The following is a 14,565-nucleotide window of genomic DNA, read 5'->3' on the forward strand; positions in this document are numbered from 1 at the left end:
GCGGTATATATGTCTATACCACCCACCATCAGCCTGTTCGTTTGGCTGTGACTTGTCGTAAACGATCGTAAATTTTCAGCCGGAACAGTATTTTTCTCTCACACAAACCAGCCAGCAGTACTTCTTCACGAACAAGCCAACCGAACAAGCTGCATGTTGTTAGTTCGACTGGCGCTGGCCGTGCCTTGGCTGGCAGACAATGCAAGGAAGGGAAATAGCAAGTGGCTGCAAGAGGAAGAATGCAACTTGCTAGTCTCACCTGTTTCTAATCCCATTTTCCTAAACACTATATACAGTCAGGTACTAGCAGCATTTATAAACAGATAGCACAATGGTACCTTGATCCATGGAGTTGCTGCCACAGAGTAGACAACACCCTGGGAAGAAGGGGGATCGAGGCCTTGATATCTGCAACGGTTTTCTTAATGTTTTGGTTATGTGGAAGCATTTGGTTGTGGCTCTTTGTTTATTGCAATTGGTGTGCAGGCTTCCACAGGGATTGCTTCTCCAATGCAATCCATCGTCACATTTTCCCCTTTCTGAGGACATTTCAGACAAGATTTTCACTCCTTTTTATTTCTCTTATTAGTAGGGATGAGTGCATCTGAAGATTTTAAATAAGGGATCTTCATGCATATTGACTCATCAAAGATATTGTGGGAAACTATTCATCGGACGGTACTCTCCTAGTGCCGTAAATTTTTTCACTATATAGTGTCTCTTTGTAAGCAGTATATGGAACAAGTTAATTTAAGTCAATGGAATTTAAAAATTACTTAACTCGTTCATGTTTGTTTGAAGACTTGGCACAATTTATTTAGTAACCACATCATGCCTATACATTATACACGAAACAGTTTATGCACAAATAACCGTTGTTATTAGGATTTTGTAGGGAAGGGATCAGGGGGTACCTCCCAAACGGCCCTTTTCCCCATTGGACACGTTCTGTTTGGCTTGTATTGGGGCGTATGCATTTGTTTGTATACTGAGGCTGGCTGAAATGTTGAGGCTCCAGGTGACAGATCCATCAAAATACATGAATTTAGGGCTCCCATATGGTTGAGCCCTGTGCAGTGCAAGCAGCCAGAGATGGCTCCTTGGGCATGAAACAAAGCAAATGACTCCCCCTTTTCTCTTCTCTTTCTTCCAATACAATAAGTGCATACATCCAAGATGATGACCTTGTAAGTTGTGTATGTCTTGAAACAAGGATCTAAGACTAACCTTTTTTAACTCAAAAATATTTTAATTACTTACATTATTGTCTAGAAGCACTCCTAGTCTACTAGTTATAGGGGATGGGAAAAATGGCAGTAGCTTTGAACCTTTCCCTCTTATCTACTCCATCACAATTTATGTGTAAACCAAGACATTCTGTAAATTTAAAATTTCACCATAGATACTATTTCAAATCTTACTTGCCCTGTATGTCAGCATGCAACACGTTGCTCACTGTCCCCTAGCTACTTAAGTTTATATAACTTGAGACTCTCAACTCTGGATTCCAAATGGATAGAGCTAGCTATATAGGTCTCTACATTGTGTTTGCAGAGATTTGAGAACATCATAATAAGAATTTATTTTTCCATTAACATAAATATCACATATTAAGACACAAATAAACTTACTAAATATAGTCATTCCTGGTACAACATATATGAACAAAATTATGGAGCATTAAATGTTTGTAAAGGAGAAAAGGCAGAGGAGATTTAGTTGATTTGAAATGAAGATTAAAAAAACTTGTTTACAAGAAACAATTATGCCTATATAATTATATATTCACACACACACACGCACACACAACAATAATGTGCAGTATTTTCCCCCTTGGTCTACACCACCACATCAAATTAATTATATAAACATATAAGAGCACTTCAAACATGCATGGTACAGGAAATAAACAGAAGTATAGTTTGGTCCATCTAGCACAAAAATATTTATTTATACAATGCGAAGTACTAAATATTTATGTATTAAATAAAAAAACATGCACAAGAATTCCTTAATACTAGATAGACTGCATCAAATTGATAATGGACAACACAACAGCACTTGGAGAAACTTGATTAACAGATTCTTCATGGAAGGATAATGGCTACAAGATATATTTTCCAATTCAGCAAGCCATAAAGGTAACAGTAGGACATCTCACTGCCAAGACAACAACAAAACAAATGTGCTCCACTAAACCTTCCATACCTGAAATCAAAATAGTTTAGTTAAATATCTACTCTCTTGAATGGATGATTTGTTCACTGCATCTATGAGCAAATGACAAGGAGCTTGGTTTGTTTAGGGTAATGGTCTCTCCAAGTTCAGACAAGCAACGTGCTTGCTGCACTGCAGCGGATAAAAGACAAACAATGTGATGCTCTCACCAATCTGGTACATACAAAATGAGGTACCTATGATAAAAATAAAATACTTAGTAGCAGAGGACTAGCCTGTTCGGGAGGCCGTATCGTATCGTGGATTATTTACTGCTGGCTGGTTTGGTGTGAGAGAAAAACACTATTCCCGGCTGGAAATTTACGATCGTTTACGAGCAAGCGAACAGGCATGCAAATAGAAGAACAAGCAGAATTGTTGATCCGACGGTCCATGAACAGATAACCACACCTCAATACCCTCTAGAGGAAGAGATATAATACATTGATTAATGGCTTGTGTTAAAGTTTACTTGTTTTCATCTAGTGTTGTTTTTTTCCTTATTTTTGGCACCATGTGCATTCTAGAAGGTAGTAGCACTACCAGGTAGCTCCTAACTACTCACGCATCTCCCTTTGAGTGATTTGTCCAGTGTTTCTCACGGAGACAGCAACATATGAAGCTGAATACCATCGTGCATTCCCCTGCATGTATTTTGTCCAAGACTTGAAGTTTGGCCACCAACCATCATCAACCACTAGTAATACTCCTAGCTGCTACTGAGTACTGACAACTAGTCTACTATGGCTAGCAAGCTATGGACACGCCTCATCTCCTTCTCCTCTACACATACATGGCTCTAGGCATGTTTGGTACCGCTCACAATAGTATCATGGGCTGTTGTGAACTGTTTTATTTGCCAAATACCCATTTTCAAAATAGCTTCATGGGTGAAATTATTTTTCTCCTCCTCTCACAAAGTCATGAGTTGGGATAAAGCTGAAAAAAGTAGCTTATCCCAGCTCTCTCCCTTATTTCTCTCTCTTATCAATGCATGAAGCTATTGGTGAATCTGTTTTGCCAAATAATTTTTCCAAAACAGCTCAGCTTCACCTACAAAGCTGCTCATGAAGTTGTTTTAAAAAAAAACAGCTTTACTAGTGAACCTGAGCTGTGCCAAACAGGACCCACATGTCATACAAACAAGATTAAATACATAGGTTCATATGTTTTGGCAAGAAATATGTAAGAAGTTGATTGTAAGGCACTCAGTATTTTATGTTTGATACCCTGAAAGTGTTTGTGGATCCTATTAACTATTACCATCCAATCAAGAGAAGCCGTACGTGCGATGGTGAAATTGCTGGGAAAAAAAATTATCAGCCGTCCCGTATTGTCAACCAGCACGCCGATGGCCGGCACTAGAACCTAAGAAATAAAGTTCTTAATCATACATAGATACATACATGTTTCTCCTTTTCTTGAAAAGGACTTGAAATAAATACAGATAGTTGTCACTGTCCATCAAGACCGTTAATGGCTCTGTTCGCGTGCCCTTAAACTCGGCTTGATTCGCTTCTTTTTTTCATCCGGAACAGTATTTTTCTCTCACAAATTCCTCCGAGCGAACGGGACCAATTTGTCGTTGTACTTCATTACTAGTACATATAACCTCACACTAGATTGCAGAACAACATATATATATAAGCCAGCTACAAAGTAGTAGTTCTATATATATATATATAGATATATATATATATATATATATATATATAGATATATATATATATATATATATATATATATATATATATATATATATATATATATATATATATATATATATATATATATATTGCATTTTTTATACTCCTAGGAGTAGTTACTCCCATAATCAATAAATCACATTGCGTACGTGTACATATTCATTTATCAGTTTGGGTATGTTGACATACTAACATTAAGATACTCCATATCTTTACTATATGAAAAAAATTTCAAAAGCGCACATATTTTTTAATATATTATATAATTCTATGATAGTAGCATATATAAAATAAGTATAACCATATACTCTAAGTATACATACATACTTGTCATACATAGTACCCTAGATGGTCTAGTATGATGATATACTCCATCTACATAGAGATATACACATGGGAGTAATAGGAGTAGAAAATAATTTTCATATATATATAGTGCTTATATATTATCTGTAGTCCTGTAGACATCACATCACTCATGGTACAAATCCTATAGACATGTATACGGGAATATCATAAGTAGCATCTATCTCATCTCAAAGAAGAGAGAGAGAGAGGGAGAGAGATGCATACAATGCATCACGGAATTCAAGCAGCCTTAGATCTCGGTTGCTTCTGTTGACTTTGTTGATTGAGATGTTGGGCTTGTTTTATGCGGAGGCCCCAGAAACTTGGTGTGTTGGGTTGTTTGTTTGTTATTTCTTTCACATGATAGTGCGTGTGGTATAGACAAGGTGAGGAGGTGACATATGGCAATGTATAAATGCAGTTGGAACGAGCTAGTAGTACCTGTGGAGTAGTACGTAATAGTTTCTAGGCATGATGCTTGCTATATATACATATCGATCGATGAGACAGATCGCTCCTTCACTTCAATATTTGGATCCATACATGACGACAAGGTCTCAGGAAAAATAACTACAAAAGCACATAATAAGCGGTGTACAGACGTAGTTCTGCTGGGCAATTCTTAGTTTGCTAAATTTCTCTTTAAAAATAAGTTTGCAACCGTTACCATATTTGGCCACCATTTGAACTCACAATCAGAGTTTTGGTAGTGTCCTGTCATACATGCCTCTTTAGTGTTTTTTTTTAAATCTTAAGATTGACGAAATCATAAAAGTGTTTTATTGTGGACGTATACATTGCACATACCATTATATTGAAAGAATAGTGTTGTGAAATTCTAAAATAAATTTAGAAAAATATAGGTATCCATATCAATTTAAGTGCTTGAACACGTGGGCAAGTTCCACCTAACCAGCTGATTTAAAATTGGGAGTTTTTTTCATGTAATGCTGAAATTTAGCCTGACATGACCTATAACGGCTAGTGTTTTCTACAATAAATTGCATGCACACAACTGCCGCATATCAGCTGTCCCCGAGAGAACAAGGCTACACAATTGTTGCATACTAGTAGATTGGCGCGCGCATCCGCGCGCCTGTGTGGCTGTAAATGGAGATTTTGTGTAACAATGGGCGCATTAGAAATCTGAGTGAACTGAAGTATAAAGTTGAAAGCAGTTCAATGTTCAATACATGTATGAAACGGAACTGTTCCATTGATTTAGTATATTATGAATTGAAGACTTAGAAAAAAGTCATCTACCCCTGAATCATTTATCCTTTACTCATCCTTGACACAACAAAGCAGTACAATGAAGTAAAGCTAGCTAATCTACGTAGAAGAGTCTATACAATAGTAGACAATATCCTGGTCATACACAAGGGCCTCAGAATATGTTCAACCAGCTACACAAGCATATATCTCGCTTACACTTATGGTTATGGAGATCATGGTGGTCTCCTCTTCAGCCTTTTTGGGATCAGTTCATGGTAATCTTCTTTAAGACTCCCTTGGCTAAGTGCACAAAAGGATAGAAGAAGCTGAGGAGCCAAATTATACATAGGTAAAATTGAACGCAGATGTTGATCAATGGCAGGCCATTTGTTTGGGGGCTTCAATGTGTGGCCTCTTAATGAGCAGCCTGTGTCCTGCAACAATAAATAATGGATGACTACAACGTCCATAATCTGTGTAGTGTTGACGTTGTTTAAGATCGATATGACGAACCGGACAAATTGACATCAATCTGAAAATGAAGAGCAAGCAAATCTGAGATGTTAACGCCGTTGAAGTGCGCCCTTAATGTGTTAGCTGTCTATGTATATTGTATGTATACCCTACAAAAGTAAATAGAAATGGCAGTAGATACCTATGTCATGAATAGAACCTAGAATTGTATATGAAACAACACTGCTAAAAAAAATCAATTTCCCATGTGGGCAATCTGATTTGCCTTTCTATCTGCAAGGATAGCTTGTCAAAAACTTGTCTTCTTAACCGCCTTAGAGTCTTAAGCAACAGGTCAGAGTTCCTATGAATTCCATTCGAATCCAAGAGGTTTTCATTACGGGAATTCTTAGTATGTTCCTCTAATCAGTTACATCATCAGTTAACTGAGCCATATTATCTTATGATACGTGTACTGTATATAACATATCAGGCACGGATCAACCTAACTACTGGTGCATCCAGAATATGGAGAAGGAAAAATAAGGCAAAGATGAGGTCAGTAAAGCAGCAAAACAGCACTAAGCAAAGTTTTTTTTTATGGACACTGCATTGAACCTTAGTGGAACTTACTTCGATATAGACAAGGTTCCTCCTTTGTAGCTTCATTACTAATCTTTTCTAACTGTAATTTAGAGGCAGACATGGCAGCACATTCTTTAACCAGTTGGACATTTTAAGTGAGAGTGTTCAGTGTAGTTGAATGGTGCTCATAACCAACTATATTTAAGATTAACTGGAAGCTGCAGGTTCGGCCTAACTATTTTGCAGGAGTCACGCTGTTGCAATTAGACCTCTTTTTGCATAGTAGTGCTGTGAGTTCGTCGCTGTGAGTTCGTCAACACGAGTTCATAAGGAAATAAATGGGAAAATAAATTATTTATTACTTTTTCCCCAACCGTGACCAACAACAGCATCACTGAAACTATAAAGATTCTGTATTGTTTCCAACAGTCACCAACAACAGTTTTCTAGCAGCAGTTCCATTTATGACTATTATCTAAACCGAACTATAAACTGTTGAGTCCACTATCATCATCATTAGTTGAATTTTAAACTAATAACTTCTATCAATATCTGTAATTACTACAGGCAAAGCTATATATGCAGGATGATCTGCTTGATTTCCTATTAGCACCAAGCCCATGATTGATGGCTGAAACTTAACAGAGTTTATCAAACTTGGTGGCCCTTTCAGTCCACTTAGCTAACTAAGGTTCCTGAGGTAGTTATCTATCTACATGCACACATATTCTATACAACATGTTGTAGGAGTGTCAAATATTCGTAAACAAACTAATCCATGAGTTCTAGGATCTATCAAAGTCAAAGGCAATGGATTCTGATGTCCCAATTATTTAATAACCAAACAACTCAACTGAAATACATGGAGTACGTAAATTTAGAGCAACAACTAATGTTGCTGATGAATCGATCATCAGCTGACTTCCCCTTATCTAGCATATTTTCTTAGAAACTATGCCCACAAAACATGTGCAGCTCGGCTGTAGTTTGCAAACATCATGTGAAGCAAAACGAAACACAGAGATAAGTTAGAAAATAAGTTCAGCTAGGGAACTCATACTCATTTATGCTGTACATCATTTTGGGATAGGGACCAAAAATAGGAAGTCGAAATCATGACGTATGGAAGCAAACGAAAGACCTCCTATTTGGAGAACCAAAGACACATGTACTGAAGTAAATTAAAAACAATAAAGAAAATTAACCTTTAGGCAGCAGGGTAGCAGCTGACATCTGTGATCAGCTAAACAAACCTTGAGCGGTATAGAGGAGGAAGCTAGAAAATAAAATCAGGAGCTCATTAGACCTGTATTTATGAAAACTCTAAACATTTCAACTATAGTACTGAATTCGAAGCATATGTGCTGTAGTAGCCGACTTTTTTTTTGAAATGTTGTCGCTCGCAACAGAACATTGATTCAATTATCATGTAATAAAAACGCTATGCATGGCAACTGAAAAACCAAGTAGATGTTGGTTCTGTCCTGCATGGAATGGCTAGCATGTGTGATGTAATAAACTGGAATGATTGTAAGGTAATATAATGCATGATAAAAGAAAAAGGCTTTACAGCTGTTTGACTTTATAGGACAAATAGAACAACGATGCATAGTGGGTCCCTTAATGGCAGCATGGTTCATTCTAGATGGTCAAAATCCTATAGCTCACATTGACGCAAATTTGCAGGAAAGCAGTGAGCTATAAATAAACAATAGTGGTATTGTTGTACAACTATTTATACAGCGTATATGTTGAGATAAGTCATAAGTGGGCCGGCAGCGGCAAGGAGCATGTACTGCACGATAGTTAAATAAGCATATTTGGACCAGCTCAAACTTGATACCATCTTCAATTAGAGGAACTGGAAACTGCGAAATCCAATAAGATATCCAAAACAATTTGGAATTTGATTCTGAATATCTTCATGCCATCTGAACACATATTACACCTTATTTGAACACAGAAAACAAAGGAAAGAACATATATATGAGTACATAAGTAGGCAGCATTTCGATCTATTATTATGAAATAATCTAAACTAACATCTAAGGAAGGCAGAGGAAGAGGATAACATACCAAAACGATGAACTGAACCCTAGGTGTCCTCCCGAGGATTGAATAGGTGTTCCCCCTGGATGATTAAGGGAGCCCAACCTACAAAATAGAGCCATATTAGAATTGGCGTTGAAAAATATGATGACACAACAAATCTCTTTTGATTTCATTTTGTGCATTTTTTGAGGTAAAGCTGGGCAGAGCTAAATGTACCTGTTATCCTAAACTTAGTTGATATATATTCCTCTTAAATCTAAAAAAAATAAAACACGAGGAAAAGCGTCGAATCTAATAAATATAGGATTCGAATCCTAACAGAAAGCATGATACGTTTCTCGATCCAAGTTTGATTGATATATTAGTGTCAAATCTCTTATTGGACGAGGCATTAAAAAACTTATGACAGAGTATGTTTCTGGAAGAACCATTGAAAAATTCAAACTGGCAGAGCACTTGTCCATGAAAAGGACCATGGCACTATATGTACGGTTAATCAAAAGAAATGAGCATATACGGTAAGAATTTAACATCAAAGAAACCGGATAACTTAGAATGGGCTACAAATATCATCAACCCGAGACCCTGATAAGGAAAAGAACCTGCATATCAGCAGGCATAAATAGGATGAGACCACTATATTTAGTCAGCTGCTGATGCACCTGATAGGAACTCGGACTCTTCCCTGCTTAGGGCGTAGGTTATTGGAGTGGGAGATGGGAGGTCGTGGCCTGAACAGGGAAGAACGGCGTCGGGGCGCCGTGATCTCGCGTGAGAAGAATAAAAGCTACGGCTAGGGCAAACTCCCGGCTCCCTGAGGGAAGCCGGAAACAGTTATATTGTTTCTGCCTAATTCCACAATAATTGTCTTACAAATATTTATAGTCTCTTGCTAATAATAATTTATAAATAACTCCTTCCTAATATTATAAATAATATAACTATGGCCCTTGGGCCCTCTAATGCCGGCGTCTTCTTAGCCACGATTGGGCCTCCTGCGCTGATAATGGATGCCGGTCATAACATCACCATTTAATGGTACAAAACTAATGGAAATGCATACCACTTTTTATCTGTATGAGCACCTTTAGTTACTCAATAGAAAGCAGAAGCGGAACCATAATGCAATTATTCCATAGAAGCACACACATGTTTCATTTCAGGATTTTCAATTTTATACTGAGAAAATCTCCACCACCACCTTGCTCTAGAAAAGTTAGATCCTGAATTCTCTTTAGGCCCAAGGTATTGAAGGCATAGAATAACGAATGAAGGATATGAAGTAATTCTTTTTTTTTTATCTAGAATGAGTTTTTTAGTAACCTGCACAGTATACTATGTTGCCTCGTTACATACCTGTGCCTGAAGAATCTGCTTGCAAACCTAGCCATAACAATAAAAAAGTCGACTCTGAAGTCCTGTTTTTTTATGAACATTCGAAATACACTGAAGGAAACTGGAGAGGGGAAAAGTACCTAGGCGGTATCACAAAGGAGACCTAGGTTTAGAAGGGGTGCATTCATGGGACTGCCTGATTCATAGCTGCAATAGCGCTACTTATATTGGCGTTTCCGTTGTATGGAATGACCAATCTTTAGAGGAACAGCAAACACGGCGCTACATAATAACCTCTTATATAAGTATATATCCCCTGAAAGAGTAGCAAACCAATCCTTTGGTAGCTGAGTTTGAAACATTTGGTACTAAAGCGATCCATTGCTAGCTGATAAAAAATCCTCATTATATATGAATCCAAAAAAGAATTCGCATGTAGGGAAAATATACCAGATCTATGCACACCAATGCAACAAGAATTGGCTTCGTCCATGTTCTGAACTTTGATCCGTAGTAGGATCTGTACGATGAAGAGACAGCATACATCGGTTAGGCAACAACAATTCTCCAATTGGCCAAAACTAAAGGGAGTAATGGGCCAAAGAAAGGACAATTTAAAACTTTGATATAGGTAGGCACCAACAATTCTATACCTAATCCATATGCAAGAGATTTATTCACGCTGATATGCATGAAGAACAATGTGCTGTTCTGTCCATCTCAAAATGCATAGCGGAAGGAAGAACTTACGAAGCCGAGGAGGAGGCAGATAGGTCACCTGTTGATGGACATATTCGATGTTGTTAACTACATTTTGAAGAGGAACTACCGAATAATCACATTAGGATAATGGAAAACAACAACAGTGGGGTCTCATTAACCTACTCTTGATTGACTGCGGGTGTACAAATATTTCAATGGTGTTCATGGGAGGCTGTTAGAGTGAGGAATAATGCTCACACTAACGATGAAAGTACCAAAGAAAAGGGAAAGTGGATTGGAAAGCACATGCCTTGCGGCAAAGAACTCTTATTAGTATCGCGTCACCATGTTACAGGAAGACACATTGAGAGAGGACCAGCTGTTCCTTGCGTTCCTGAACTCATTAACCTGAAAGAATTATTTACTATGAAATACACAAGAACAGTTAGGTCATATAAAAAACAGCAGCTGAAAATAGGATCATTTCTGGAAATGGGAAAGAAGAGATGAGTGTGGATTTAAGGGGAAAAAAAGGCGCAGTGAAAGCTGTAGACTTTGGATCTACAACAGCAACATAAAAGAAGCAAAGAAGAGAACAAGGGCTTGAACTGCATCTTTGTAGCAGAAAATCAGGGACCAAAGATGAGTCCTATTTAATCCGCAGACCGTGGTAACAGCAACACAACATCCTAAAACATAGAATATTTCTATCCCATCCCACAAAACCATAAATGTATGACACGGTTGCATGAACTCATCTATCAGCTAGCGAGACCAAACCCAACAACAGTAGGCTGTTTACAAATTGGGAAAAGAAACCAAAGAGATCGTAAAAGAGCAAGCCCATCATGGTAAATACGAGGAAGAGATGCCTTTTCTATGTGACCAAGAAGCAAAGGTTACATAGGAAAGGAAGTTTCCATTTCCTAGATCATGAAAGATGCTAACCATACATATTGTAAAATGATGAAATAATTTAATAATCAAGCAGAGTGGGGTGCTTACAGGGATTATTAGTCTGAGAGATAATTGTTTAATGTTTTTGTATACAGTTCTCTATTCTTTGTCGGAGTTTCTGTCGTGGATGGCTGTTGAGGTCCTGCAAGGAAGCATATATAGGTGGATTCAGTTTATACAAGAGGGAAAAGAAAAGAAAACTGGACTGCTATGATCACATAGTGCATATATAAGATCAATCTGAACATTGCGAAGCAAGGTTACAGTGAAGCCCAATGACAAAATCAAATAGAAAGATTGACTTTGAAACATGTAGCGCGTTACTAAATCTGTAAGCACAACATCTGAACTGGTCAATCTGGAGCCAAGCTAACCGTGAGGCTGCAACCTGCCTGGCTTACGAAAGCAAACCTTATTTAGAAATAGCTCTATCAAATTAGGAGCAAATTGCCTCTCAAATTGGGGAAAAGAATTGGAAGCAGATTCGCTTTGTATTTGCACCGGGAATATAGACAAAATCTCACCAAAAATTGATAACTGCAGCAACAATTTGGAGCCCCCGCCAACAATTTGGAGCCCCCGCCATACCTGGCCGCAGCGCAGGCGAGCAGTGGCGCCAGTGCACCACCGACGCCGGGTCATGGTCAATCCGAGGACGGCCAGCGATGGAGACGCGAAACCCTAGGCCGGCGTCATCACCGCGCTGGGGCGCGGCCAGGCCAAGTAGAGAGAGGGAGGAAGGAGGCGGAGGAGGAGGGGCTGCCGGCGCGCCACCCACGTGGGGGAAACGGGGCGATGCGGTACCGACGGTAGAACGTACCAGAGGTGTTCTAGGGGAAGGTGAAACACGCAGGGGAGCGCTGGTCAGGCCCCGAAGCAGCGGACGACGCCGAAAAGCAGGATCCGCGCGAAGACGACGGGAACCGAGCAGGACGGCGATGCCGCCGAGGCTAGGGTTTGTACGGCCGGGCGGCGGACGGGGAGCTGACCACAGGGGAGGCGGTCCACCCCCGCACCCCACGCACCAGATCGAGGCTCACTGAGCCAGATCCGGCAGGCGAAGGACGGCAGCGGGCAGACACAGGCGGAGGTGGACGGCGTGTCCCCGAGCGGTAATGCGGTGGCGGCGAACAAACCCGAAACAAGGAAAGCGCAAGAAGAGAAAGAGAGGGAGCAAAGCAGAGGGAGCACCCGAGGTACAGGAGGAAGGGGAGGAGCCGGCGGCGCTGGTGGGAACGGCGGGAATGGCGGGAAGCGAGGCGGAGACGACGACGGTGCGAGAGGAGAAAACGGACAGGACAGAGAGATAAGACCAAGCTAGTTTTTTCCCCCCTTTTTACCGTGGAGGTCTGCTGCACGGCGAGAATCAGAAGCGCAGGATGTAGAGGATTCTAACGGAAGCGGCTATAAGCACTGTCGGCCATACGATGACAGATCGGACGGCGGTGGCAATTTCGGGCGACGTGGAAGGCGGTCCTGCCGGAGGAGCTAGCCATCTTTTTGGCTTTTAAATAGGGCATGCTTGGTGTGAGGCCCAAAACATGTCGTTCTTCAGTAGAAAATAGAGAGGGACTTAAAAGGCCCAGTCCAGAAGAATGACATGATCGCGTAGGTGTCCATCAAAGGTTTTGCCGTTTCATGAAAGGGACAGTCATGTGTAGGATAGGAAAGGTTAAAAGAGTCGCCTGTTTTGAACAGAGGAATAAAAAACATAGGAACGGAATGAAACACAGGAAACAGATAGGAATGCAGTGACAAAACAGAGGAAAGGAAAAACACAGAAATTTCATAGAAGTGGGTGTTTGGAACACAGGAAACAAATAGTATATATCAAAGCTTCACTAATGTATTAGATGCTACTAAACAAGTAGTTGCAAGGTGCATGCATGGTTCTACTCCCACAAATGATGCACGATGTGCCTTAATGAGTGAGTTTCCCTCAGACTTCGCAAAGGGAAAGAAACCATGAGGTTGAAGTGGATTTTAAATTTCCTCCAAAACGTACAGGTATAGGAATCTTTCCTTTGAAAAGGAATCAATGAATCCTTTGTTCCAAACACATCTACAGTAGCTAAAACTACAGGAATGCCAATTCCTTTGAAATTCCCATGATCCAAACGCAGCCTCAAAAGAGAGCGTCCGGTTATCATCATCAGGAAACCAAGAGAGGGAATCATGCTGCTTACACTTCCTGTTTTAGTAAATAAAAAAGAATGTATGTAGATTTTTTTTTCAAAACACAGTGCAAATGGTGAGGCTCCTATACATGCTCGTACACTACCTTTATAAACACGTGCACATACATTCTATCCCTATGAGTATCTCCGAAAGAATTGGCTGATCAGCAGATGTCGAGATTAACGAAGTCACCACAAAGTGCCTTATTATCATCAAGCATATCGCCTACCACTGAAGAATAACATTGTTAAATCTAAAATAAATCCAGAAAAAATTCAAGCACCCGTGTCATGTTGTTCCACCACTGCAATATCCAGGATATGCATAGAATAAAAATGGTTTTAGATTTAGTGGTTGACCAGGAAGTTGATGTGGGGCCAAAAGTTTGCTTTTTGACCCATTTTGCTCAGATGGACAATCGTAGAGCTTGCCAAATGCTTTCCGTTTGACTAATCATACGCTTTTATCAGAGTTCGGATGGCAGAGTTAAGTAAGAGAATATTAGCTAATTTCAATTGAAGTTTTTATGTCCCATGTTCAAAGTGAACGTTTAGAACTGACAGTTGTAATCTAAATTAGTAAGAGCATCTTTAAGAGTTCCCAAAACGGACTTCCAGTTTTTATCTTGGCAAAGATTAAAAAAAGGCATATCTCCAACAACTGCTTAACTCTTAATCTTTCTGTACCTAGGGAAATCAATCTAATCGTGTGGAAAGATATGCACGCGTATCAAATTAGTCAATCTAGAGGTGGAAGGACATGAGAAAGAATAAGGAGAAATGATGGTTCATAATGTAAATGTACAAGAGAAAACTAA

At 39.5% G+C, this 14,565-nt stretch overlaps 1 long non-coding RNA gene across 13 annotated transcripts; it reads right to left on the minus strand.

The window, feature by feature from the left end:
* Positions 1 to 5,480: 5,480 nt before the first annotated feature.
* LOC136549730 (uncharacterized) lies at positions 5,481 to 12,920 on the minus strand. Of its 13 annotated transcripts, none has more exons than XR_010782019.1 (11): positions 12,095 to 12,920; positions 11,619 to 11,712; positions 10,924 to 11,021; positions 10,565 to 10,689; positions 10,362 to 10,431; positions 10,052 to 10,227; positions 9,933 to 9,959; positions 8,601 to 8,678; positions 7,730 to 8,472; positions 6,000 to 6,109; positions 5,481 to 5,920 (listed from the first exon to the last, which is right to left on the minus strand). It is a non-coding gene; the product is annotated as an uncharacterized lncRNA (long non-coding RNA). The 13 variants fall into 13 exon arrangements; XR_010782025.1 differs by having other exon boundaries at positions 7,730 to 7,800; positions 12,095 to 12,918; XR_010782018.1 differs by having other exon boundaries at positions 8,601 to 9,959; positions 12,095 to 12,918.
* Positions 12,921 to 14,565: the final 1,645 nt, after the last annotated feature.

This window comes from Miscanthus floridulus, chromosome 4 (genome assembly GCF_019320115.1).
Source record: "Miscanthus floridulus cultivar M001 chromosome 4, ASM1932011v1, whole genome shotgun sequence".
NCBI classification, from domain to species: domain Eukaryota; kingdom Viridiplantae; phylum Streptophyta; class Magnoliopsida; order Poales; family Poaceae; genus Miscanthus; species Miscanthus floridulus.